The sequence below is a fragment of the Tachysurus fulvidraco genome, chromosome 7, assembly GCF_022655615.1.
Source record: "Tachysurus fulvidraco isolate hzauxx_2018 chromosome 7, HZAU_PFXX_2.0, whole genome shotgun sequence".
Taxonomy (NCBI): Eukaryota; Metazoa; Chordata; class Actinopteri; order Siluriformes; family Bagridae; genus Tachysurus; species Tachysurus fulvidraco.
Genome location: NC_062524.1, coordinates 29,230,671 through 29,254,310, shown reverse-complemented (window position 1 = coordinate 29,254,310; position 23,640 = coordinate 29,230,671). Strand labels below are relative to the sequence as shown.

At 45.7% G+C, this 23,640-nt stretch overlaps 1 long non-coding RNA gene across 1 annotated transcript; it reads left to right on the top strand.

Annotated features, from left to right (window-relative positions):
• Window positions 1–2,158: 2,158 nt before the first annotated feature.
• On the top strand, window positions 2,159–19,825 carry LOC125145155. Its single transcript, XR_007143479.1, has 3 exons — window positions 2,159–2,294; window positions 18,494–18,495; window positions 19,815–19,825. It is a non-coding gene; the product is annotated as an uncharacterized LOC125145155 (long non-coding RNA).
• The last annotated feature ends 3,815 nt before the right edge of the window (window positions 19,826–23,640 follow it).

Here is a 23,640-nt window from a genome sequence, read left to right as displayed (position 1 = left end):
ACACACGTAAAATTATAATAACATTTAAATATATAATATTTAAACATGTAATATTAATTTAAGTAATATTAATTATTATCAGGGTTTAAAATTAATACCAGGTAAAAATCATCTGTAGCATGCTGTCAAATCACTAGTCAATTTGTCGGCTTACTTTACATAAATTATGTTCATGCTTATTCATTTCTTGGGGAAGTTCATATAAGTCAAATCTGTGCTGACCTCTGAATACTGAACTCATGAGTCATCATGAAATATTTAATACACACTTTGTATTATTAAATACAAAATAATGAGGTGATACTTACATGGGGTTAAAACATTTGGTTAACAGAAAATACTTATTTTGCAACATCTGACAATTTTAGCAGACCATATTGTACATCTTTTAGTCCACAAGTTTGTCTTGTTATTTTGTTTGATATTCTTTGTACTTGTACTGATTTGCCCACATAAAAGGATGAGGATAAAAGAAGAAGAGGAGATGGAAGGATGAGGGGTTTTTCTAAGGTTAGTAGAAGTTATGGCCAGTAACTTAAACATTTAGTAGCCAAAATGGCTGTTGAGTGAAAACGATCATTTCAAAACCTGATAATAATTTCATAAATTATGCCATTAGTGGTTTATAAAAATAATCACACCAGTGAGAAGCAGAAGAAGAAACAGATTCAGCTTCATGATGGACAGCTAGCTGATGGAAATAAAATCTCAATTTTAACTAAAAATATGTAAGTATCAAATACCAAGTGATTTATTTGTGCACCTTTGTAAATGATTATCTAATCAAGTTTACATCATCATCAGGTGTCAGGTTAGGGCCAAAAACAGTGAAGGATTACAGCACCCATCAACCACTGCACACATTCACACCACACACCAAGTCACATCATCACAAACAGCTGAACCATGTCTCTGGACACTGAAGCACTAGTATTTAATCTGTAAAGCACTTGGACTTGGTCTAGTGTTTATTGTTTTAAAGTGGACAACACTGAACACCATATATACACCACATATATGTTTGTTTAGTCTGTGCTCATGTTCCATAGACCTGAGGCCTGTTTCAGAAAGGAGGTTGTGAAAACTCTGAAATGAGGGAAACTGGGTTCCCTTTCGAGGGAACTCAACGCTGTGTCAGTGCTGACACTATGGGAATGCTTCTTTGAGGAAGTTGTGTCTGAAGCTCTGTGTGCACACACGTCATTTAATGGCTCGAAAAGGACACGTGATGGAGTAATTACTCGCCAGCAAGTCCATATAAGGGCATCTACGTCATGCTGCTCCAGCTTTCTTTGTCTCCAGGAAGCGCTCTGTGTATGTGTGTCATTTGTCTGTCTGTCAAGTGCAGGGAAAGAAAAAAAAATAGGGAAAGACTAGGCAAAATGTTACAGTCTAAGCACTTTAAGAGATGCGTGCATCCATGCCCCCGCTTTATCACGGCGGGCGACACGCATTCTCTTTGTGTGGTGTGTTTGGGAGAGGAGCATGCCCGGTTGGCTCTCGAGGGAGCTGGCCGCGTGCATTGTGAGGGATTCCCTCTCCGCACGCTCCGATCCCGCCTGGTTGTATTTTCAGCTTCGGCTGCGGTTCGTGGTTCAGGTCCTGCGTCTGCCGAGGCAGCACGGCGGCTTCAATCCTGGGGTTCCCAAGTTGAGTTAGCGGAGGCGGTGCAAGAGACTGGTGTTCCCCTTTCTCTTGCCCTCTCCCCTGACTCCGAACACTCGGTTTTGCGTTTGGGAGCTCGCTCTGCGATTTCTTCCAACGCGGAAGAGAGCATGCTGCTTTCCACGTCCGGCTCTGAGGAGCTCGATGTCGAAGGGGAGGGGCTTTCCACCTCAGAACGGCCGACGAAATCAGTCGCATTTGAGGAGCTCCTCGAGGTAATAACTCGAGCTGTTGAGAAGCTGAATTTAGATTGGCCTGAGGAGGTAGTTGGTGTCGCCTATTCTAAGCTGGACGACGATTCTAAGCTGCCATTTCTTCCAGACCTCCATACTGAGGTATCGAGGTCTTGGAAAAATCTCTTTTCGGCGTGTGTATTTTCTCCAGCCATGTCAAACTATTCAGCCATTATGGGGCTTGAAGACCATGGGTATAGAACGATGCCGAGGGTTGAAGAGACGCTGGCCAGTTATCTCTCCCCTGCAAGGCCCACATGGAGAAAACCTGCCCTTCCATCCAAGCCATGTAGGACCACTTCGGCCATTGTGGGTAAGGCCTATGAGGCAGCGGGTCAAGCGGGTGCAGCGCTGCACACCATGGCGGTCTTGCAGGCCTATCAGGCTGATCTGCTAGTCAGCGGCGTTCAAGGAGTTTCTCCCTCGCCGCGGGGAGCAGCCTGGGCCATCATCTAGCCACCCCCCCCTTCTAGCTCACTCAGGGCAATGAGAAGAGCTAGTGTGGCGGCCCGTGCCCCCCCGTCTAAAACTAGGGAGGCCGGTTCACATGCCCGGGCCCGGACCCGTCCGGTGAGAGAGGACCTTAGGTCTGTCCTCTCAGCCAAGCGGGCCACGAAGGAATCCTGATGCCTGAGGGCAGGGGCTCCTGGGCGCGCCCTATTCAGAGACGCTTCCCCTACTGCCAGCCCCACCGCCAGCCCCACCGCCTTTGTCGTTTCGGGGGGCAGTGGGGCCTGTGTCGGCTCCCCTTTCTGCACAAGTTTGACACCACTGTCAGGCAGCCTGGCAGCGTGGAAACTTCTGCCAGCGGTGTCTCAGTGGGACCTGAATACTGTAGAAAGCGGGTACAGGATCCAGTTTTCCTCCTGTCCTCCTTGTTTTCAGGGTGTGTTGCCCACAAATGTGGGCGGGCACCAGGCGGTGTTCCTTCGGGAGGAACTCCTCTCACTTCTGGAGAAAGGGGCCATAGAGCATGTTCCCCTCCCAGAGTGGGACTCCGGCTTTTACAGCCGATATTTTGTTGTTCCCAAGAAGGACGGGGGGCTGCGTCCGATTCTTGACCTGCGGGCTCTGAACTGTACTCTGAAGACTTACAAGTTCAAGATGCTCACGCTCAAGATGATCGTGTCCCAGATCAGATACGAGGACTGGGATGCTTATTTCCACATTCCAAGCATTCTGCCGGAGCACAGGAAGTTCCTCAGGTTCGCTTTCGGGGGCGAAACGTACCAGTATCGTATCCTTCCTTTTGGCCTAGCCCTTTCACCACGCACGTTCACGAAGTGCATGGATGCTGCCCTGGCTATGGCAGCCAGGCATCGAGAGGTCTACATGAGGTCCTTAGGACTCAGGCTGAACCCAGGAAAGTCTGTGCTTTCTCCTTTTTAGAGAACCACCTTTCTGGGGGTGGTTTGGGACTCCACCACGATGCGGGCACATCTGTCTCCCACTCGGGTGGCCTCCATCTTGTCAGCGGTAAAAGCTATTCGGCTAGGCCGCAGCCTCTCTGTTGCCGAGGCACAGAGGGTGCTTGACTTCATGTCAGCAGCAGCCAACGTTATTCCTTTGGGTCTGCTTCACATGAGGCCATTCCAGCTCTGGCTCAAGGGGGCGGGCTTTCATCCTCGCAGGCATCCCCTCAGCGTTTATACGGGTTACGCGCCGTAGGCTTCATACCCTCCTTATGTGGAAAAGACCTTGGTTCTTGGCCTTGGGTCCCATTCTAGGGGCGTGTCACCGTCGCAGGACTCTTTCGACGGACGCCTCGCTCTCGGGCTGGGGCGCAGCCTTAGATGGCCGCCCGGCCCAAGGTCTATGGGAGAGCCCCTGTCTCTCATGGCACATAAATTGCCTGGAGATGAGGGCTGTGTTTCTAGCGTTGCAACACTTTCTCCCGCACCTCGAGAGCTGTCATGTCCTAGTGCGAACAGACAGCACCGCGGTGGTGTCCTATTTCAACCATCAGGGTGGTCTGCGCTCACGCCCCCTGTTCAGGTTGGCGTGGCAGATTCTGCTCTGGGCAGAGACCAGATTTCTTTCGCTAAGAGCGGTTTTTAATCCCAGGGCGTATAAATCGGGAGGCAGACTTCCTGTCGAGGCAGGTGCTGAGGCCCGGGGAGTGGCGTCTTCACCCTCATGTGGTGGAGCGAATCTAGCAGATGTTCGGCCGGGCGGAAGTTGATTTGTTCGCCTCAGAGGAGTCGACCCACTGTCCGCTGTGGTTCTCCCTCTCTCACCCGGCCCCGTTGGGCCTGGATGCCCTGGTATGGACGTGGCCGAGGCTCCGTCTGTATATCTTTCCCCCGGTAGCTCTGCTCTCGCAAGTCCTAGCCAGAGTGCGCCACGACCGGGTCAACCTTCTCCTAGTTGCCCCCAGTTGGCCCTCTCGGGTTTGGTTCACGGACCTAGTCTCCCTCCTGAACGGCACTCCATGGGAGGTTCCCGTCAGAAGGGATCTCCTCTCTCAGGCGCAGGGGGCAATTCTTCACCCCCGCCCCGAGATGTGGAAGCTTTAGGTCTGGCCCCTGAGGGGGACCAGCTCCTAGATGCAGGCCTCTCAACTGAGGTGACAGAGACTCTGCTAAATGCTAGGGCTCCCTCCACTAGGAAACTGTATGCTCTGAAGTGGAGGCTTTTTCGCCTCTGGTGTGATGAGCACTCTCAGGATCCAGTTCACTGCCCGCTTGGTACAGTGCTGGAGTTCCTGCAGTCTTGCTTTTCTCGGGGCCTGTCCCCGTCTTCTCTAAAGGTGTATGTGGCTGCAGTTGCCGCGAACCACGAAACTGTCCTTGGGGCCTCCTTGGGTAGGCAATCTTTGGTCGCTCGCTTTCTGCGTGGCGTCAGGCAGCTGAGGCCTTCCTCTAGGCCACGCCTTCCTTCCTGGGACCTCTCTGTTGTCCTGGAGGGGCTGCTGGAAGCCCCCTTTGAGCCCTTGGAGTCAGCCTCTGAGAAGTTTCTGACTTTGAAGTCGGCTCTGCTTCTTGTCTTGGCCTCTCTCAGGAGAGTCGGGGATTTGCAGGCTTTGTCGATCGCCTGCCTAGAGTTTTCCCCCGGCATGTCCAAGGCTATCCTGCACCCCAGGCCAGGATATGTCCCTAAGGTGCCCAGGATGGCGGGATGTCCTATCATCCTGCAGGCCTACTGTCCCCCGCCCTATGAGTCGGCGGATCAGGAGAGGCTGCACTTGCTTTGCCCGGTAACTGAGGACTTACGTCTGGCGCACTGGGTGGTGGAGGCCATTACTCAGGCCTATGAGGTGCACGGTCATGCCTCACCTCTTGGCATCAGGGCCCACTCCACTAGGGGTATCGCCTCATCCAGTGCCTTGGACAGGGGTGTCCCCATTGAAGATATTTGTGCTGCGGCAGGATGGTCCTCTCCGCACACCTTTATCAGATTCTATGACTTGGACTTGGACCCCACTCCAGGGTCCCGGGTACTGCAGGGCCTATGATGTGCTGTTCCCAGTCTGCTCTTTCACGGCCTCTGGCGCAGTCATCGACCGGTGCGTGGCGGCGTGGGTATTGGCATTCCCTTAGCGTCAGCACTGACGCAGCGTCGAGTTCCCTCGAAAGGGAACTACACCAGGTTACGTATGTAACCCGGTTCCCTGAGAAGGGAACAAGACGCTGCGTTGCTGGCCACGCCCCAGGCATCCGTTCACGCTAGAGCTGGAGCAGCGTGATGTAGATGCCCTTATATGGACTTGCTGGCGAGTAATTACTCCGTCACGTGTCCTTTCTGAGCCATTAAATGGCGTGTGTGCACACAGAGCTTCAGACACAACTTCCTCAAAGAAGCATTCCCATAGCGTCAGCACTGACACAGCGTTTCGTTCCCTTCTCAGGGAACCGGGTTACATATGTAACCTGGTGTAGTTTTCTGTTTCAGAAAGAGAGGTATGTTAAACCCGAGAAAGCAGGTTAAGTTAAGCCCGTTTCTGAAAGAGAGGTAACTAATACTTAGAGTCAGTTACCATGGTAACTTACTCTGTGAACCTAACCTCGTCGGGAGCAAGTTTTCTTCGGTAAACCCAGAGTTTCTTTCGGTCTCCTCCCTTTTTTTTAAAGAGGAAGCGATGTTTAAACACCTCATTTATTGCACACATTTCAGTTGCACAGAGAGTATCAAAAACATTTATGAAAAACAAGAAACAGGTAAACAGACAGGCAGGCAAAACTAGGCAGAACACAGAGCTAACGAGAAACAATGACTAGCACCAGGGAAGTGAACAAAAGTGTAGATATAACAGACAGGAACCAATCACAAAGCAGAGACAATAAGTAACTATGACAACACACAAGAGGGAAAGAATGAGTTCAATGAGTGTCCATAGCAACAAACAAGTGGGTGGGGCAATCAATAAACAGCAGGGCAAACCAGCAGACAGAAACAGGGCAAAACACAGACAGACTCATGACAGCCCCCCCCCCCCCAATGGGTTGAGTCCGTGTGGTGTCGGAGCAGGTAGCTAGGGCGGAGCCGAAGGCGCCCAGAGACCAGGGCGAAGCTTTAGGCGAAACCGGAGACCACAGCAGAGTTAGCGGCCAGGGTGGTGATGCAGTTGGAGACAGAGACCAGAGCAGAGCTGGAAGCCAGGGTGGTGCCACAGGTCAAGCCAGAGACCAAGCGGAGTTGGCGGCCAGGGTGGTATCACAGTTAGGACCAAAGACCACAGAATAACCGGAGACCAGGACAGAGCTGCAGATGTAATCAGCGAACTGGTCGGGATCACAACCCATGGTGCTGCTGGAGGTGCTCTAGGCCTGTAAAAAGGGACAGAAGAGAGAGAGGCTGACCAAGCCAGAGAGACAAAACTAAAGACAGACAGAGCAGATAGACTGGGTAGTTCAAATATATCATTTTGGGTCAGGCAGAGAGTTCATAGTTATCCATCTTTGACAGGGAAAAGTGTCAGCCATTTTAGACAAAGCAAAGAGTTCTTTGTCATGCATCTTGGACAGGGCAGAGAGTTCAGAATCAACCTTTTCAGGCAGTGCAGTAAGGTTATGAGAGTCATGCAAAGCCATCTTGGCAAGGGAAGAGAGTCTATCGAGCTTGGGCGTAACCATATTAGCTGAATTACATGACACAGGAAATTCTGTGAATTCAAAAACAGGCTTAAGATCCAGGATAACAGATTCAAAAAGTTCAGGTTCCGCTAACTTGGTCAAAACAAAAAGCTCAGGGGACTCGAACGTAAACTTCTCAGCCATGACAGAAAGTGCCGAAGACTCATGTGACCTTAGTCACTGTAGAGATTCACTTCACTCTGGTGATTCACTTGGTATTGACCATTTACTTGGCTCTGACGATTCATTCATGACAGAAAGTGCATGAGGCTCAGGTTCGGACCTTCCAGTCATGATAGAGAGTGTAGATGATACAGGTTCAAATCTTCCAGCCGTGACAGGGAGTTCAGAATACTCGGGTTTATGAGTTTGAGAGACTTCCCGTGAAGCAGAAGAGCAAAAAACCGACCAAGCACACCACTGTTGTAAAACATCTTAGTAGAAATAATTAAAGTATTATTCCTTACAATACTATAACCAAAGTAAAGTATTAGGCCTTGCAAAATATTACAATTGCTGTCATAAGACATATGTATGCGATGTTTTAGACCAAAGATGTTTATTGTAATCATAAACTTAGTAAAAGTAACCAGATTCGGGGCTGTCAGGCCTAGTCAGTCTGAGCACATTTGTAATAACAAATGCAAACTTGTTATGTAGAATGGAAAAGACCATGGTTCCCAGACCTTAGCTCATTAATTGTTATGGAAAATGAAGAAGACCATGGTTCTCAGATCTTGGCCCATACTATAGCGATAACTTGTTATGTAGACTGAAAAAGACATTGGTTCACAGACCTAGGCCCTGAGAACTAAGGGGAGGAAAATCCATAAATGGGCATATGAGGAAAAGGTAATGGGAAATAAGGGGAAATTAGGTCAGTGTGTTTAGAAAATATAGGAGGTGATTCCGGTAAATAAGGTGATATGGCACCTGGGACTCCAAGAAATACTGGGAACCGAAGAGGAGGCTCCTATGAGTGCCAGGGTATATATTGAGAAGATATTCGGGGCTCGGGGCAAATGTGTTTGTGCGCGTGGGTGCGTGTGGGTGCGTGTGCGGGCGTGTGCACGTGTCCGTGGGCGAAGGTGTGGGTGTCAAAATTCTTCTGGCCAGATGAAGGAGGCAGCCCCGTACGCGTGTGTCTGTGTCTGTGTGTGTGTGCGCGTGTGTGTGTGTGCGTGTGTGATGTGTGTGTGTGGTGTCTGTGTGTGTTTTTTTTTATTTTTGCAAGAACGTCGCGAGAGTTCTTGTTTTTCTTGATTGATTTTTGCATGACATGCTCTTTTTGGGGGTTTTCATTTGTTACTTTCAATTTGACAATTTCTCTTAAAAGATTGTTTGCTGATTGACCACAATAAAGAAGTTTGCTCATTCTCATCCAGGTCTGAGGAGTTTTCTCAGTATTTTTGTAGTAATTATAGAGTTAACAGTTAAGTCTAACTAAAACAGTCTTTAGTAACCAAAAAGTCTAAGTGTGGAGATCACCCTGCGATGTGTCGACTTGGAGACCGGCTCTGAGTTACGACATATTTAATGGCACCCCAGATGGGACTTCAAAGGGGCTAGCGTGACCTGCATCCGGGACCAGGACCACTCTCTCTGAAGGGTTACAGAGGCCGGCCATAATATTAAGGTAAGCAGACGCCTGTTATATTCAAAAGTCTGTGTATAGTGAATCTGTGACCTGAAAAGGGAGGGGTGGCCCTGGGAGGCGGACAGCTGCCCTTGAAGTCAAGAACTCCTAAGGGTGAAATAAAAGAACTGGATGAGAGGGAGCAAAGGGGAAAATAGATAAGGTTGTTTTGATTTGTGACTGTGTGTGTATGTGAGAGACACACACACAGAGAAAGAGAGCGAGGGACAGAGTTAGGGAGGTGTGTCTGTGTGTATGTGTGTGTGAAAGAAAAATCTCATGAGTGAATTTAGAATTTAGAAAATTCCTGTGTCGGTGGGTGAGTGCTATATAACTTACAGCTGGGACTGTACTTGCAGGTGGAGAAAACGCGTTGATAGTGTACGGTAAAGTGTATAGTGTACGGTAAAGTGCATGGTGGTGTACGGTAAAGTACTCAGTATTGAGTGTACGATAAAGTGCATGGTATTTATAAGTGTTTATATACGTGCACGTTATCATCATAAGTATACGGCGATAAGTACACAGTCATAAATATACGTGATAAGTACACATATTCATAAGTGTACGCCATAAGTATATAATATTCATAAGTGTATGCCAATAAGTATACACATAAATGATATGTGTACTGTGTGTAATGTGTATGAATTGTTTATGTGCACATGTGTATTTGTGTATTGTCAAACTGAATGATGATTCAGTTTGATGTGTGATAAAGTACAAGCCATTGTGAAGTGTTGAAAAAGTGCTAAGTGGCACAAGCAGAACATAACATCCATTTATAATGGCTAAGAACATCCATTTATAACAGAGAACTGTATGAGACACACTGAGTTAAAATAAGATTCACCTGAATTAGGTGGCGGTAATTCAGTTTGTATACTTACTTGTAAACTCTTCCCTCACTTCATAACTTTCAATATTTTTTCATAAATCCCCAAGGGTCCAAGAAGTATCTAAGCCTTTTAATCCAAATTGGTGTGCTTGCCTTACAATAGTTATTTTTCTGACCGAAGACTGTAAACGGAGTTTACTCCCGTCCATTTTTTTTCCGGCTCTCACTTCCCAGTTGATGAACTACAAATTCGGTGTCATATTTGTAGTCCAGCCTCACATGAGCCAATAGGTGCCACGTAGAGCAGAGATAGACAGCTTAGAAGCCAATATCCGGAACACCCGCCGTTTGTTTGGCAGTTGGGCGAGCCAGTAGCAAGTAGTGAGACCCTGATATATCTTTAGCCAATAAGGAGACGATTTCAACGAGAAGCGATAAGGGCCATCTGGCAAGGGGCCAGCTGTGCCAGCTAGAGCACTGTGAAAACAGTTATGATTGTTATGACTTAATTCCCAAGCTGTATCGCGCAATCCTAGAACACACCACACACACACAGAATAGCTTTCCTGAGTTTTTTTTTCTCTTTTCTGTGAGCAGATACTAATGCCTAGTGGGAAAAAACATTCATATAAAATCAAAACCATTCTTGGGCCATTCTTCTTGACTTCATAAAAAAATGTTTTTGTTGGGGAAAGTTTTTTTAGCCCCGATGTATTCCGTAGTGTTAAATTCAATTCAATTCAATTCAAGTTTATTTGTATAGCACTTTTTACAATAGACATTGTCTCAAAGCAGCTTTACAGAACATAACCATAGAGCAGAAGGTAAACATAATTAATGATAAAGGAAATAACAAATAATAAAGGTAAAAGAATTGACAGAATAAAAATTCTAGATTATTATTAGATATATATAGTTCACAATGTGTATGTATTTATTCCCCAATGAGCAAGTCTGAGGTGACTCAGGCAGCAGTGGCAAGGAAAAACTCCCTTAATATGATTTCCTTTTTGGTAAAGGAAGAAACCTTGAGAGGAACCGGACCCAAGGGGAAACCCATCCTCATCTGGGTGAAACTGGGGGTGTGATTGTAATATACAGTCAGTTAAATGTTGTATTGGTGTAATGATCATGGACTTCGGATCTCCTTAGTATCACAGAGTCTAACTGGAGATGTCTCAGGATTCCTAGAGTCGGCTTCGGTTCAGTGGACGTCCAAAGGCTTCGTCCCACAGAGGACATTGGGAGCTGGTACAGTGTCTGGATGCCTCGGGATGGGTACAAGGAGAGAAGCAGTGGAAAGGGATTAACATATCTGCTGTTCATAAAAAATGTGCAGGTCTGATGTACTAGTGCATGATACTATAGGATGTGTTATGTGTACGCCTGACTAAAGAGATGAGCATTTAAACTGGGAAAGTGTGTCTGAGCCCCGAAAACTCTGGGAACTACCAGAAGTCCTGAGTTTTGTGATCTCAGAGAGCGTGAAGGATTGTAACGTGTTAGAAGACTAGTTAGATACATGGGATCTAAATCATTAAGAGCCTTGTACATAAGTAGCAGCAGTTTGTAATCAATTCTAAACTTAACAGGTAGCCAGTGTAGAGATGATAAAATTGAGGTTATATGGTCATACTTTCTTGTCCTAGTGAGAACTCTGGCAGTGAGAACTCTCGCTGCATTTTGGACTAACTGTAACCTATTTATTAAAGATGCAGGACAACCACCTAGTAATGCATTACAATAGTCCAGTCTAGAGGTCATGAATGCATGAACTAGCTTCTCAGCATCAGATACAGACAGGATGTTTCTCAGCTTGGCAACATTTCTAAGGTGGAAGAAGGCTGTTTTGGTAGTATGAGCGATATGATTTTTAACCTGTTACCCGTCAACGTCTCGTGAATGAGCCACCACCGCTAGGAGGCGAGACTGCATCAACTTCATTGTAACTTCATTGTAACTTTTAAGCATTAAATCTTCTAAATACACAGTTAAGTTATATACTGTTTGAAAGCTTAGACTCTCAGGATTTTGTTAAGCACACACACAAAGCATAATATGATTTAAAGCAGTCATAGTAATTGAACCATTTGATAGCTAACCGAAAGTAGGTGGCGCTAGTTCGATCTGTTTACTCACCTTTAACGCTGGTCTTTAAATTTCCCTTTCTTCACATTGTCACTAATGTTAATGTATTTTCCAAAACAAATGCTTGTAAAAATCCCCAAGAGTCAAAGGAACTGGAATATGTAAGCCTTTTAATCCAACACGCTTTGCACACCTCACAAGAATTAAGTCTTTGACCGGAAGCTGTAAGCAGCGATTCACTTCCGTCCTTTGTTCAACTCCTACTTCTCATTGGAGGCTTACAAAACTTTCAAAATGCGTCAGATTTGTAGTCGAGGGTCTATCGAATCAAACAAGCCCTCTCATGAGACAACCAGTGCCTGTGCTGCCAAGATAGGCAGCTAAGAAGCCAATGAGGTCTCTCCATGCTATGTGGGACACCCTCCTTTTGACTGACAATTGCTCCCTCCAGTAGCGATTTAATGTTTCGTGAGCATCATAGCTCTTTAGCCAATAAGGGGACGATTCCAACGAGATGCAACATTATCTCGGGCTGTGCAATGAGAATGCGCATATTAATTTTTTTCAACTTTATTGCGCAATTCTCGAACTTTTCACACTCTCACGCCTCAGGGTGTCAGTTTACAGGCATTTTTTCACAACAGACTTCTAGGCAGAGGGGTTCTCTTTGTTATAGGACTTTTGAACTAAGCATGCAGTATTTTTATACAAAGGTATACAGTAAACAAATAAACAAGAAAAACCTGAACGGACGGACATGTCCGTAGAAAAATATTCATATAAAATCCATTTTTGAGTCTTTTAACTTCATTTTTTTTGGTGAAAGCCAAGACATGTGGCTATGACCTTCAGTTGTTGTTTACCTAAAATCATTAAATACAGCAATGTATGTAATTAGTTTATCAGGTAAACAACTCAGACGGAAATAAAAATCCTCCATTCTAGCCTCTGTAACTCTGTGTCAGTAAGGCTTAGAATCACCCTGACACTTGTGTCAGAAACTAGAGACTCTCTTCTTTCCAAGCTCACCTCTGTGTCAAAGTATATGAGAGCTGTACCACTTTTTAGGTGGGTATGTCATCTAGGCGAAAATCATGAAAATAGGGGTTTGCCAGGGAAGAGGTTAAAAGACAAGTTGCTGTCTAATATAACACCGAGGTCTTTCACTGTCGAGCTACTAGTAACAGTACATCCCTCTAAATTGTGAGAGTTTCTGTGCACTGGTTTTTGGACCTTTGAGTAGTATTTCTGTCTTATCGGAGTTTAACAATAGAAAGTTGCAGCTCATCCAGTCTTTTATCTCTCTAAGGCAATGAGTTAATTTGGACACTGTGGCTATTTCATCTGGTTTTGATGAGATATATAACTGTGTCATCAGCATAACAATGGAAACTAATCCCATGTCTTCTAATAATGTTCCCTAATGGAAGCATGTATATACAGAAAAGCAGAGGTCCTAGAACTGATCCTTGAGGGACCCCATAATTAACTGGTAATACATTTAATTCTACAAAATGGTATCGATCAGACAGGTTGGATCTAAACCAACTTAAAGCCTGACCATGAATACCTGTGTAATTTTGTAAGCGATCTAGAAGAATGTTGTGGTCTGTAGTGTCAAATGCAGCACTAAGGTCAAGTAGAACTAATAGTGACATACAGTCTTGGTCCGAAGCTAATAACAATTCGTTTGTAACTTTAACAAGTGCAGTTTCTGTGCTATGATGGGGAATGAAACTCTTCAAAGATGTTGCTCTCCTGTAAGAAGGAGCTCAGTTGAACAGACACAACCTTTTCAAGTATTTTAGACATAAACGGAAGGTGTGAGATAGGTCTGAAATTTGATAGTTCATTAGGATCTAAGTTAGGTTTTTTGATGAGTGGCCTAATAACTGCCAACTTAAAAGTCTTCGGGACGTAAACTAAATATAACGAGGAGTTAATGATATTAAGAAGAGGCTCACTAGCTTTATGTAACACTTCTTTCAGTAGTTTAGTTGGGAAGGGGTCTAGTGAACACTAATTGCATTCCATCTCTTCCCCAGGTGTTTTGTCTTTGTCTCTGATTGTCTCTGCTCTGTGATTGGTTCCTGTTTACTACATTTACTCTGTCTGTTCGCTTCCCTGGTGTTGTTCGTTGTTGGTGTTTGGTTCATGTTGTTCTCTGTTCCTGTTCAGTGTCCTGATCTGTTTTGCCTGCCTATCTGTTTGTTTCTTGTTTTTGTCCAGTAAAGTTCTATCTGCAATTGGATCCTCTCTTGCCTTTTGTTTCACCGTGTCACAGTGTGACAGTTATAAGTTTATCTAACTCTTCCTGTCCTGTAATTGTAAAGCTGTGTAAAGCCTTAGGTGAGATTGTGTCACTGGTTGCTCTCATATGTTGAGCGTCACCTATTTTATTCCTGATACTTTCGATTTTATCAGTGAAGAATCTCATAAAGTCCTCACTACTGAAATGTGATGGAATAGTGTGTTCAGAGTTCTGTTTTTTTTGTTAAACTAGCCACTGTGCTAAATAAAAACCTGGGATTGTTCTGGTTATTTTCTAAGAGAACTTAATTACTCCAGCTGCAATTGTAATAATAAAGCACAAAGAATGCTGAAAAAGGAATAAATACGTCAAAAAAAATTGTAGGTAGGGTGAGTTCATGGCCAGGTGACTGGACAAATAAACAAGGTGGTGTTGTAATTCTGCAACGGTGGGCTTTACAGGGTTAAAGGGGTTAAAGGGAGAACAGAGTAAAGAACAGGAGTAAGAGAAGGCTACAGCCCCACCCTCAGGTGAATGTGAGGAGCAGCTCAAACCCTCATCTTATAACGAACATTACAGATCCGAGTACAACGGGATCCATCAATACAGTTGGGAGAAGGAAGCGAAAGCACGTGAAGTAGACCTGGAGATCACAAGCGTGCAAGTCAAAGGGTTAATACGACAGCTATCAACAGGAGAAAAAGACATGAAGAGAAGACACGAGGTGTCCAGCTCCCATCTCCCGGATGACCAAGATAGAAAGTCAAAGGGAGGCAGGCACACTACGTGCCTTGGACATTCATGGACATAACTGGATTGATGCAAAGGTTGCCAAATGTGTGTGAGGGGGCACAAAGATGGATTGCCAGATTTGAAGGGGAACAACCGGAAAACTCTTGGCCATACTCGATCTGAAGGCAATCCTATGCCAAAACCGTAGGAAAAGCCAAAGTGCTGGAAATACTCAATAATGCTGAGTTGAAAAGAATGGCTGATGATCCAAGGGGAGACGGAATAGCCTTCGGCCCATACAGGAATACCCTATGGAATGTGCTAAGGGATATGTACCCAACTAAAGCTGACCCAGGAAAGGTGGAAAAGATAAAACTGGACGAGGAAGAAGGAATTGCCCAATTTATACTGAAACTTCAGGAGTCCTGGAGAGAGGAGATGGGAGCACCCTGGGATGAGACACCGGCAAGCATGACACTGTTCAAACTCATGTTAAAACGGGCACTCCCAGTGGATGTTCAGGATCAGCAGTAGTGGGCCTGAACACTATACCATGGGCCACGTTCGAAGCTAATGTAATACAACATACAGAGCTACACAGGAAAAAGGAAACGGGAGGCAAAGAAGGCTACAGAAGATTTAGTGGTGCTATTGCACAAGGCACAGCTGGGAGAATTAGCAAGAAATAAACAAGAAAGCCATGAAAAGAAGAAGGAAGATAAAGAGTATGCCTCAAAACAGGCGGCAGTCATGGTGGCTCCAACCGCTGCTCAGGCTGTGCCACCTCAAAATGGAGGAGTACCACAAGTGATGATGGCACAACAGCAGCCTTTGCCCCCAGCTATGATGCAATATCCAATGGGATATCCAACGAATTATCCCATGAATCTTCAGTATGCTCCTCAACAGCATGGCTGGGAACCAGGCTGAGGTCAAGGAACAAGAGGACAGCGAGACAGTTGCACAATATCTCCATCGCCTCACTGACATACAGTACACAAGGCACACAGCGGCCTCATTCCCCCAGTAGGATATGAGTGAGGGGGAAGTGACAGCGTATGAGGCACACTTGAGAAACAGTTTCATGAATGGACTTATTCCAGAAATATCTGACAAGGTGAAAACCCTATGCATCATGTGGGACACTGGAAAGCTGAGCCTCATCATACAACATGCTCTGCATGCGGAAAAGCTGCTCACGCAAAGTATGAAGGAGCGGATTAAGTATGAAAGACCGGATGAAAATCTGTGCATGAGACACCCAGATCCCCAGATCATGAGAACGGGAGAAATGCCACGTACTCTGACTTCATAATGGAATTACATGAAGCGAAAGGCTTTTTTGTGATGCTTTTCCAGGGAAGATGGATATGACAAAGATTGCGCTGTGAGGACAAGGAGGACAACCTCCACAAAGACCGGCCTGGAGAACTGGAGGACAAGGGAGCAGACTGTCCCTACTTACAGTATGGAGCACTAGGATGGGTCATGGGAAGCCAAGGAAGACAACAGGTGCCTGCACAGATGCCTGCTCCAATGTTTCAACAAGGAGCAGGGCAGTCAGGAATGCAGCATGCACTCGCAGCAACACCACAAGGAGCTGGAAATTGGGCAGGCCAATGGATGGGCCCAGGATTTCAAGGACAAGCCCCAGCACCACCTGGAGGGGGCCCATTGGGCCCAGCTCCAGGAGGAATGTGAAGAGGCCTAGAGAAGCCAGAGGGGGAGCTGGTGCAGTGTACCACCTCATTGCACCCTGCACAAGAACCAACAATTATGGTGGGAATTGGAAATGAAATACAGGCCCTATTCCCGATTCCAGGCCCTATTCCTGACGAGAGCAACATTTACAAGCATTGGAAAAGAATATTTGCCAGACACTCCAACCAATCTTCTGGGAAGAGATGTGCTCTGCAAATTAGGAGTTAAAATACATTGTGGACCAACAGGAGTGTGGATAACACTCCCAGAAATGTTAGCTCGACAATACATAGTAGTAAGCCAAGAAAAGGAAATGACAGAACTGGACAAAGTGTATTGGATGGAAGTCAAGGACAAAGATACATCAAAAATATGGGAAGAATACTCGGAATGGAATTCCATGATTAACTTACATACATCCAGATTGCTGTGAAGCTAGAGGACCATGGAAAACAATATGATATCAACATGGACAGTATGATAATTGGCCAGCAAGGAGTAGCTACATATGCTGTACTCCCTGAGCAGATTCAAGAATGGTATCAAGTTGGAGATGCAGTCTCCCACATCTCCCTGATGATCGGGCGAGGTTTTGAATCCAAAGATTTAGGGCCTAAGATGAAAGAGGCAGAAAGGGTAATGAAGTGGAACATGACTAAAGACCCTAGCGTACATATGTCAGAAGATAGAGATTTTAAGGATAGATTAGGGGACAATCATGTTATCATGTAATCATACACATCAACAATCAACAATCAACAATATTTATTTGTTTGTTTGTTTTTGAATTAATAAAAATAAGTGTATTAAATTAAATAATTAATTGAGTCTTTTATTTGTCATCAACTGTATATTAATAGCAAAAGCCAAGAAAAACACAAGACTCACTGGAATGACAGAAAAAATAGTACACAACGTTGCAGGGAAAATCATACAACAGTCCGTTATAAACCACTGCACAGTTATCATTGCCATTGTAATTATCAGGTTGTCCAGAAGCCCATAAAATGTTTGAAGCGATGGTTCCATCTGACCACTTCCATGTGTCTCTGTAGAGCCCAATCCAGGAATCACCCTGGATGTTCTTCACCTGCACTAATATGTTTTGGTCTGAACTGTTAAGAGCGCTGGCCAAATCTGTGTGATGTTCTCTACAGTAAGCCTGAGCTTGAGGCCAGGACAGAGGTGTCATGATGCCAATAAACCGGGCAGCACAACTGAAATTAGCTGTGGGAAAAAGAAAAGAAGGTCATGTCTCAGTCATCTGTCTGTACAGGAAACATGACACCAAAATACAACCAAAATGTGAAAAACCGGCCTTCAAACTGACACAAAACAGATCAGTATGATGATATTCACTCACCATTATAGCAAATAAAGGGTTTTAGTCCTGTACATGCTGCATCCCACCATACATTACCACTACCTATGACACCACATGCTTGTTTTCCACTGAGATTATCAGGTTGTCCAGGGTTCCAGCAGGTATAAGTGATATTCTTCAGTGGGAGGTCGTTTAAGGACCAGCGCCAGCTATTGATATCATTGTATAATCCGACCCAGGCATTTGTTGCCAGATGTTTGTCTGCTGATTCTTTCTTTAGTCTTAGCCAATCAAAATCACTTACGACTGTTGCCAGATCATTGTACATCACTGATGTTGTGAAAATTCTATAATGCGTAAAGAAGTGCCCCAAAGGAACATATGTAAGGACTTATTATGATTGATATCATAGGGTATATGGGTATAAAGCTCAGATGTCATAATAAGAATAAGTAGTTAATTAATGCAAATAAACCACACAGGACCCAGGAGAAGTATAAAAGAGAAAGAGAGGTTTATTGCGGACAAACTTAGTAATAACCAGAGCTATCAGGCCTGGGAGAAGTGGAAGTATAGTCTGGGGATCCAGGCCTAGGAGAAGGGGAAGAAGGAACAAAACCTGGGGAGCCAGGCTCAGAGTTAGAGGGAGAAGAAGCCAAACTAGGAGAGAGAGAGGGAATGTAACCAAAATAAGGAGATGAGACACGAGGAAGAGAGGTAGGAGCTGCCAGGGGACGAATATAGGCGATGGGAGGAGAAGAGATACGTGGAGGAGAGGCAGGAGTTGTCAGCCTAGGGCAACAGGGTTCAGCATGAGGACAACCATCTGTTTGTGTCCGTTGATCCACCAGGATAGGAGGCAGAGATGTTTGAGTAGAAGAAGAATGGGTCAAAGGCGCCTGCACGATGTTAAAAGGCAGGAGAGGGTGATCTGGGAGTGTAGGGGAGGACAGGCGTTCCAGGAAAAAGCAGAACTCCTGAGAAAGATGATAACTGGCCATGACCTCAGCAGGAACTGGCCTCCTGTAGGGAGTAGACCGAGAAATCCAGATGGTGTGACCAGGACGAATTGTCTGACCCTGAGGCTGAGAACCTAAGAGGAAAGAGGAGTAGCCCTGATAAGATAAAGAAAAGAGCCATCATTAAGGGCTCCAGCAATATACACAGTCATAGCAACAGCAGCAAAGCAACATAATATAACCAAGTAGAATTTGTCAGTTAAATACCATATAATCATTGAAACATATAAGCAAGTAGGATAGTAAAGAGCAGAAATGAGGCAAACTTACTCATTGTAGCTGAGGAGAAGATAAGTCCACGAAGTATCTGTCATAGAAGGCTGAGCAACAAATGTGATAACAACAAGGAAGTAAGGCTCTCTTGAGCATATTTTTTTAATACAATGAAGAAAAAGGCTGAAAATAATAGGAAATCAAGAAAGGAGGAAAATCCATATAAGGGTATATGAGCAAGGGTCAGGTGATGATTCTGGGAAATAAGGGGAATTTGGAAGAAGCATGTAAATGATTAGGCGGAGCCCCAGAGAACAACTTGAAACATAATGGGAACCTGTCTGAGAGTAGGAGGGATCAAAATAGGAGGCGCTTAGCAGCGCCAGGGTATATATTGAGGGAAATTTGGAAGGGAAGTTCAGAGTGCTTTTCGTGGGGTAGCTTGGACGGTGAAACCATTTTTGGATGCTCCAGCTCCTTCATTTCTTTTGATACTTTAACTTTTGGTTTACAAGAGAGAAGTTTTTGGTGACGAGTGAATGCTCCTTTTGGGTTTTTCAATTGTGCCTTTTTGACTTAGTGATTCGTTTTCTTTGAGCTCAATGGAATGGATGACTGATTGTCCACAATAAAGAAGTTTTTGCTCATTCTCATCCAGGTCTGAGGAGTTTTCTCACTATTTCAACAATTTTTGATTATAGTATAATTAGAAGGATTTAGTTAAATTAGTTGACAATACAGTTACAGTTATAAGTATAAATCACCCTTGTGATATGTCAGCTTGGAGACGGGCTCTAAGTTCCGACATATTTAATGGCGCCCAACGTGGGGCTCGATAAAGGGACAGCGTGACCTGCATCCAGAACCAGGACCACTCTCTCAGAAGGGCTACAGAGGCCGGCCATAATAAAAGGTAAGCAGACGCCTGTTACATTCAAAAGTCTGTGTGTATTGTATCTGTGGCCTGACAGGGGAGGGGTGGCCCTGGGGAGGGAGATAGGCAGCTGCCCTGGAGCTCGAGAACCCCTGAGGGTGAGATAAGAGAGCTGGATGAGAAGTAGCAAAAGGAAAACCCCCACAGATTAAGGGGGTTGGTGACTGTATGTACTTAATGAGATCTCACGGGTAATTACTGTCATTTGTATCAGACATAAAGTGTTGTGAATAGGCCTGAGTAAGAGAAGATCTTGGAGTAAAAATCCTGCGGATACCGGCGGGGTGTGAGTACCATTAAACTCATACACCGTGGCTGCACGGGCAGGTGTGGAAAAGGATAGTCCCTAGATACCGCTGTCGGGTGAGACAGGTCTGCTTGGTAGGGCTGGGGGGCCCCCGGTGAACGGTATACGGTGAATAGTATACGGGAAAAAGATATATGTGAATGGAAGGGTTGTTGTGTATGCGTAAAGTGTTGAGTCAAATAACGGAGATTTTGTTCAAAGTGGTGAACGCAGTAGCGAAATATTGTTAAACCGATGATCTGAATGGAGAATGAACTGCTGTTTGCATTAGAAGTAATTATAATTATAGTAGCAGGGTGTGGATTAATTGAGTGGGACTTAGGTATCGGACTGTGGGCACTTAAGTGCTTTATGGGACTTATGGAGTAGGATAAAGTGAGGTAAGTAACACGACACCACACAGAGGACAAAACGCAAACACGTAAAAAGGCGCGGTGGCACGCTGAGGGACATTAGTGGATGGGTGATATAGACCTAAGGTGTGACGAGGAATTAGGTTCAGATTCAGACGTTGAGGGAGAAACAGACCTAGAAATAGAAACTAAGGGAGTACGAACATTCTTCTGGGACGAACGAGGATATACAGAGATAGGAACGGTGTAGAAAGGCACCAGTCTGATGAACAGATAGCAGCTAAGTTGTGGTCTCTAACAAGGTTTGATGGGCTGTGGACATTAGAAACTCTTTTTCTGTATGACAATTGGCGTGAAAGAATAAAAGCGATCTGGAGGCCTCGGTTATTGAGCCCAATATTAAGGACCCTAGTAGATACCCCAGGTAGGCAACAGGCCGAAGTACCGCTAAGCGAATTCTTAACAGAGACAGTTGACGAAGACGACGAACCATTAGTAGAACTATTTGAGGAACGGCCGCGACAGGTTAATTATTGCTCAGGATTGACGGCACTGGTATTGGTGGAAAAGCGTCTGGTGCAGTGGGAAAGGGGGTTCGCGATATCCATTCTCCTAGATAAAATAAATCCTCTCGAGAGCTGAACGAGAAAAGATCCAGTACAGCCGCGACTAACAGTAAAAAGAATAATAGTTCAACTAAAGTGGTCAACGGTGACCCCAAGGCCACATGGTAGCGCTGCAAGGGTGAGACAGGGGTGCATGATGGAGAAAGAGAAGAACTTGTTCACTCCGGCGGCAATTATGACAATAAAGCACAAAGATGCTGAAAAAGAGATCAAAAAATACATGAAAAAATGGCAAGACCGGACAAATGGAGAGCTGCAATGGCCAGAAGGAGGAACATTTGACGAGGGAAAGTGTAAAAAGATGAAAGAGAGAATAGAATGCTGGGGAGAAATAAAAAAGGAAAATAAGGAAAAGACAATGAGAAAATGGGAGATAGTGGACTGGTTTGAACAGGAAGGAAGGAAAAGGAGAGAGGAAAAACTAAAATTAGAGCTAGAGAAAGAACAGGAGAAAGGAAAAACAGCGTTAAAAGAACAAGAAAAGGAGAAGGCAACAGCCCCACCATCAGGTGAATGTGTGGAGCAGCTCCAACCCCCACCCTACAATGAACAATACAAACCTAGGTATCATGGAATATACCCCATGATACCAACAGAAGATGACAGGCAAGAAATAGAACTGGAAATAACTGGAGGGCAAGTGAAGGGTATCATACGGCAGAAGTCAATGGGAGAAGGGGAAACTGGAGGGAAAAGCCACGGAGCATGTGCTTACCCCTCAAGGGAAGACAAAGAGAAAGATGAGAAGAAGGTAGATGAACAACCCAAGAACCTGGAGCACGTGCAGGCGGGTATGGCAGGAAGAAGCAGAGAGGAATGGAGCGATACGTCAAGCTGGGAAAGGGACCCAGAAAGCTACAATGCACAATGGGTAAAGGGGTACCCCCACCGACCGGGCTTGCAACCGCAGAGCAGCACCCCCGCCCTCGGGGGGGGGGGGGACCCTCAGGGGAAGACCTAACAACCCACCCTGGACGGCCGAAGAGGAGAGGGAGCGGAAAGGTCTGCTGAAAAACATGGAGGAATTATACGACTCCCTAGTGAACGTAAGGAACCGCTCGCAGAGAACCCCCATGACAGGCAGAGAGGGGCTAGAACGACACTCAGAAGGAGAAAGGGGAGAAGCAAGGAGGGAAAAAGAGAAGAGATCACACAGCCCACAGTCGCTCACCCCAATGGAACTGGTCAGTGGCGACGAAGTAAGCTCAAGTGCAGTCTCGGAGGACGGTGATGAAGTACGTTCAAGGGCTGCATCAGTGGATGGCGATGAAGTAAACTCAAGAACCACATCAGTGGATACAGAACACCAACACGGTGTGGGAAGAGTAAAGGTGAGGCTGGAAGGAGAGGTGCAGCTGACCCCGCTGGAAGCGGAGGGCCTATGGCTGGGCGAGGGACAGAACCAAGTACTTCAAGAGGCTCTAAATCGGAGCCATGCAGTGGAAAAAGAGGTCCACAAGCAAAACAGGAGGCTGCAGGAGGCCCAGGATCGAAGCCAAGCAGCAGAAGAAAACCTCCAAGGGCTGAGGGAACAAACATCGCAAATAGGAAAGAGGGTGGAGGAACTGAGGGGAGAAGTGAAGGAAGAGCAGCGACTCGCCGAACATAGAGCTCGAATACAGCAAAAAGAGAGGGGAGAATTCTCAGTCGCTGTATGCAGAGGACTGGAAACAAAGCTGAAGGAACAAGATGTGAAATTGACCAAGCTTGAAAGGAAGATGGATCAGGAAAGGGGAACTTCCCTCCCTGTGCGAGGGAGGAGAGACGGGCAAAAGTGGAAGCATTTAACGGGACAACGACATGTAGTCACGCGCTCACAGGCCCAAAGCCGACAGATAGAAGAGGAGGAAGGTGACAACCTCATAGCCTTTGAGGAGGAAGAGGAGCTAGAAGGGTCAACCAGCCGAGAACAGCCGCAGACATGATGGATATGCATCTGAAGCCAGAAGCAGCAACACAATGTCCCCTAATAGTTAAAGGGAAAGATGTGCATTATGTGCCATGGTCATTCATGGATATGACTGGATTGGTAAAGAGACTGCCAAACGTATGTGAAGGAGCACAAAGGTGGATCACCAAGTTTGAAGAGCATACAATGGGTCAGATCCTGGCCCTGGGAGACCTCAAGGCGATCCTGTGCCAAACAGTGGGAAAAGCAAAAATGATGGAGATATTCGATCTGGCAGGGTTAAAGAGACAAGCAGAAGACTCGAGAGCCGATAGAATAACCCTCAACCCGTACAGGAACAAACTGTGGGATCAATTGAGAAATGCATACCCGACAAAGGCAGACCCAGGAAAGGTAGAGAAAATAAAACTGGAAGATGAAGAGGGAGTGGCTCAGTTCATACTAAGACTCCAGGAATCCTGGAGAGAGGAAATGGGAGCCTCATGGGATGAGACACCAGCAAGTGCGACATTGTTTAAGCTCATGTTGAAAAGGGCACTCCCAACTGAAGTGCAGGACCAACTCGAAACAGTAGTGGGGCTGAACACCATGCCATGGGGAACCTTCGAGGCAAACGTAATCCATCATACAGAATTATACAGGAAGAGGAAAAGGGAGACAAAGAAAGCCGCAGAAGACCTACTGGTGCAGCTCCATAAAGCACAACTAAGTGAACTGGCAAGAAATAAACAGGAAACCC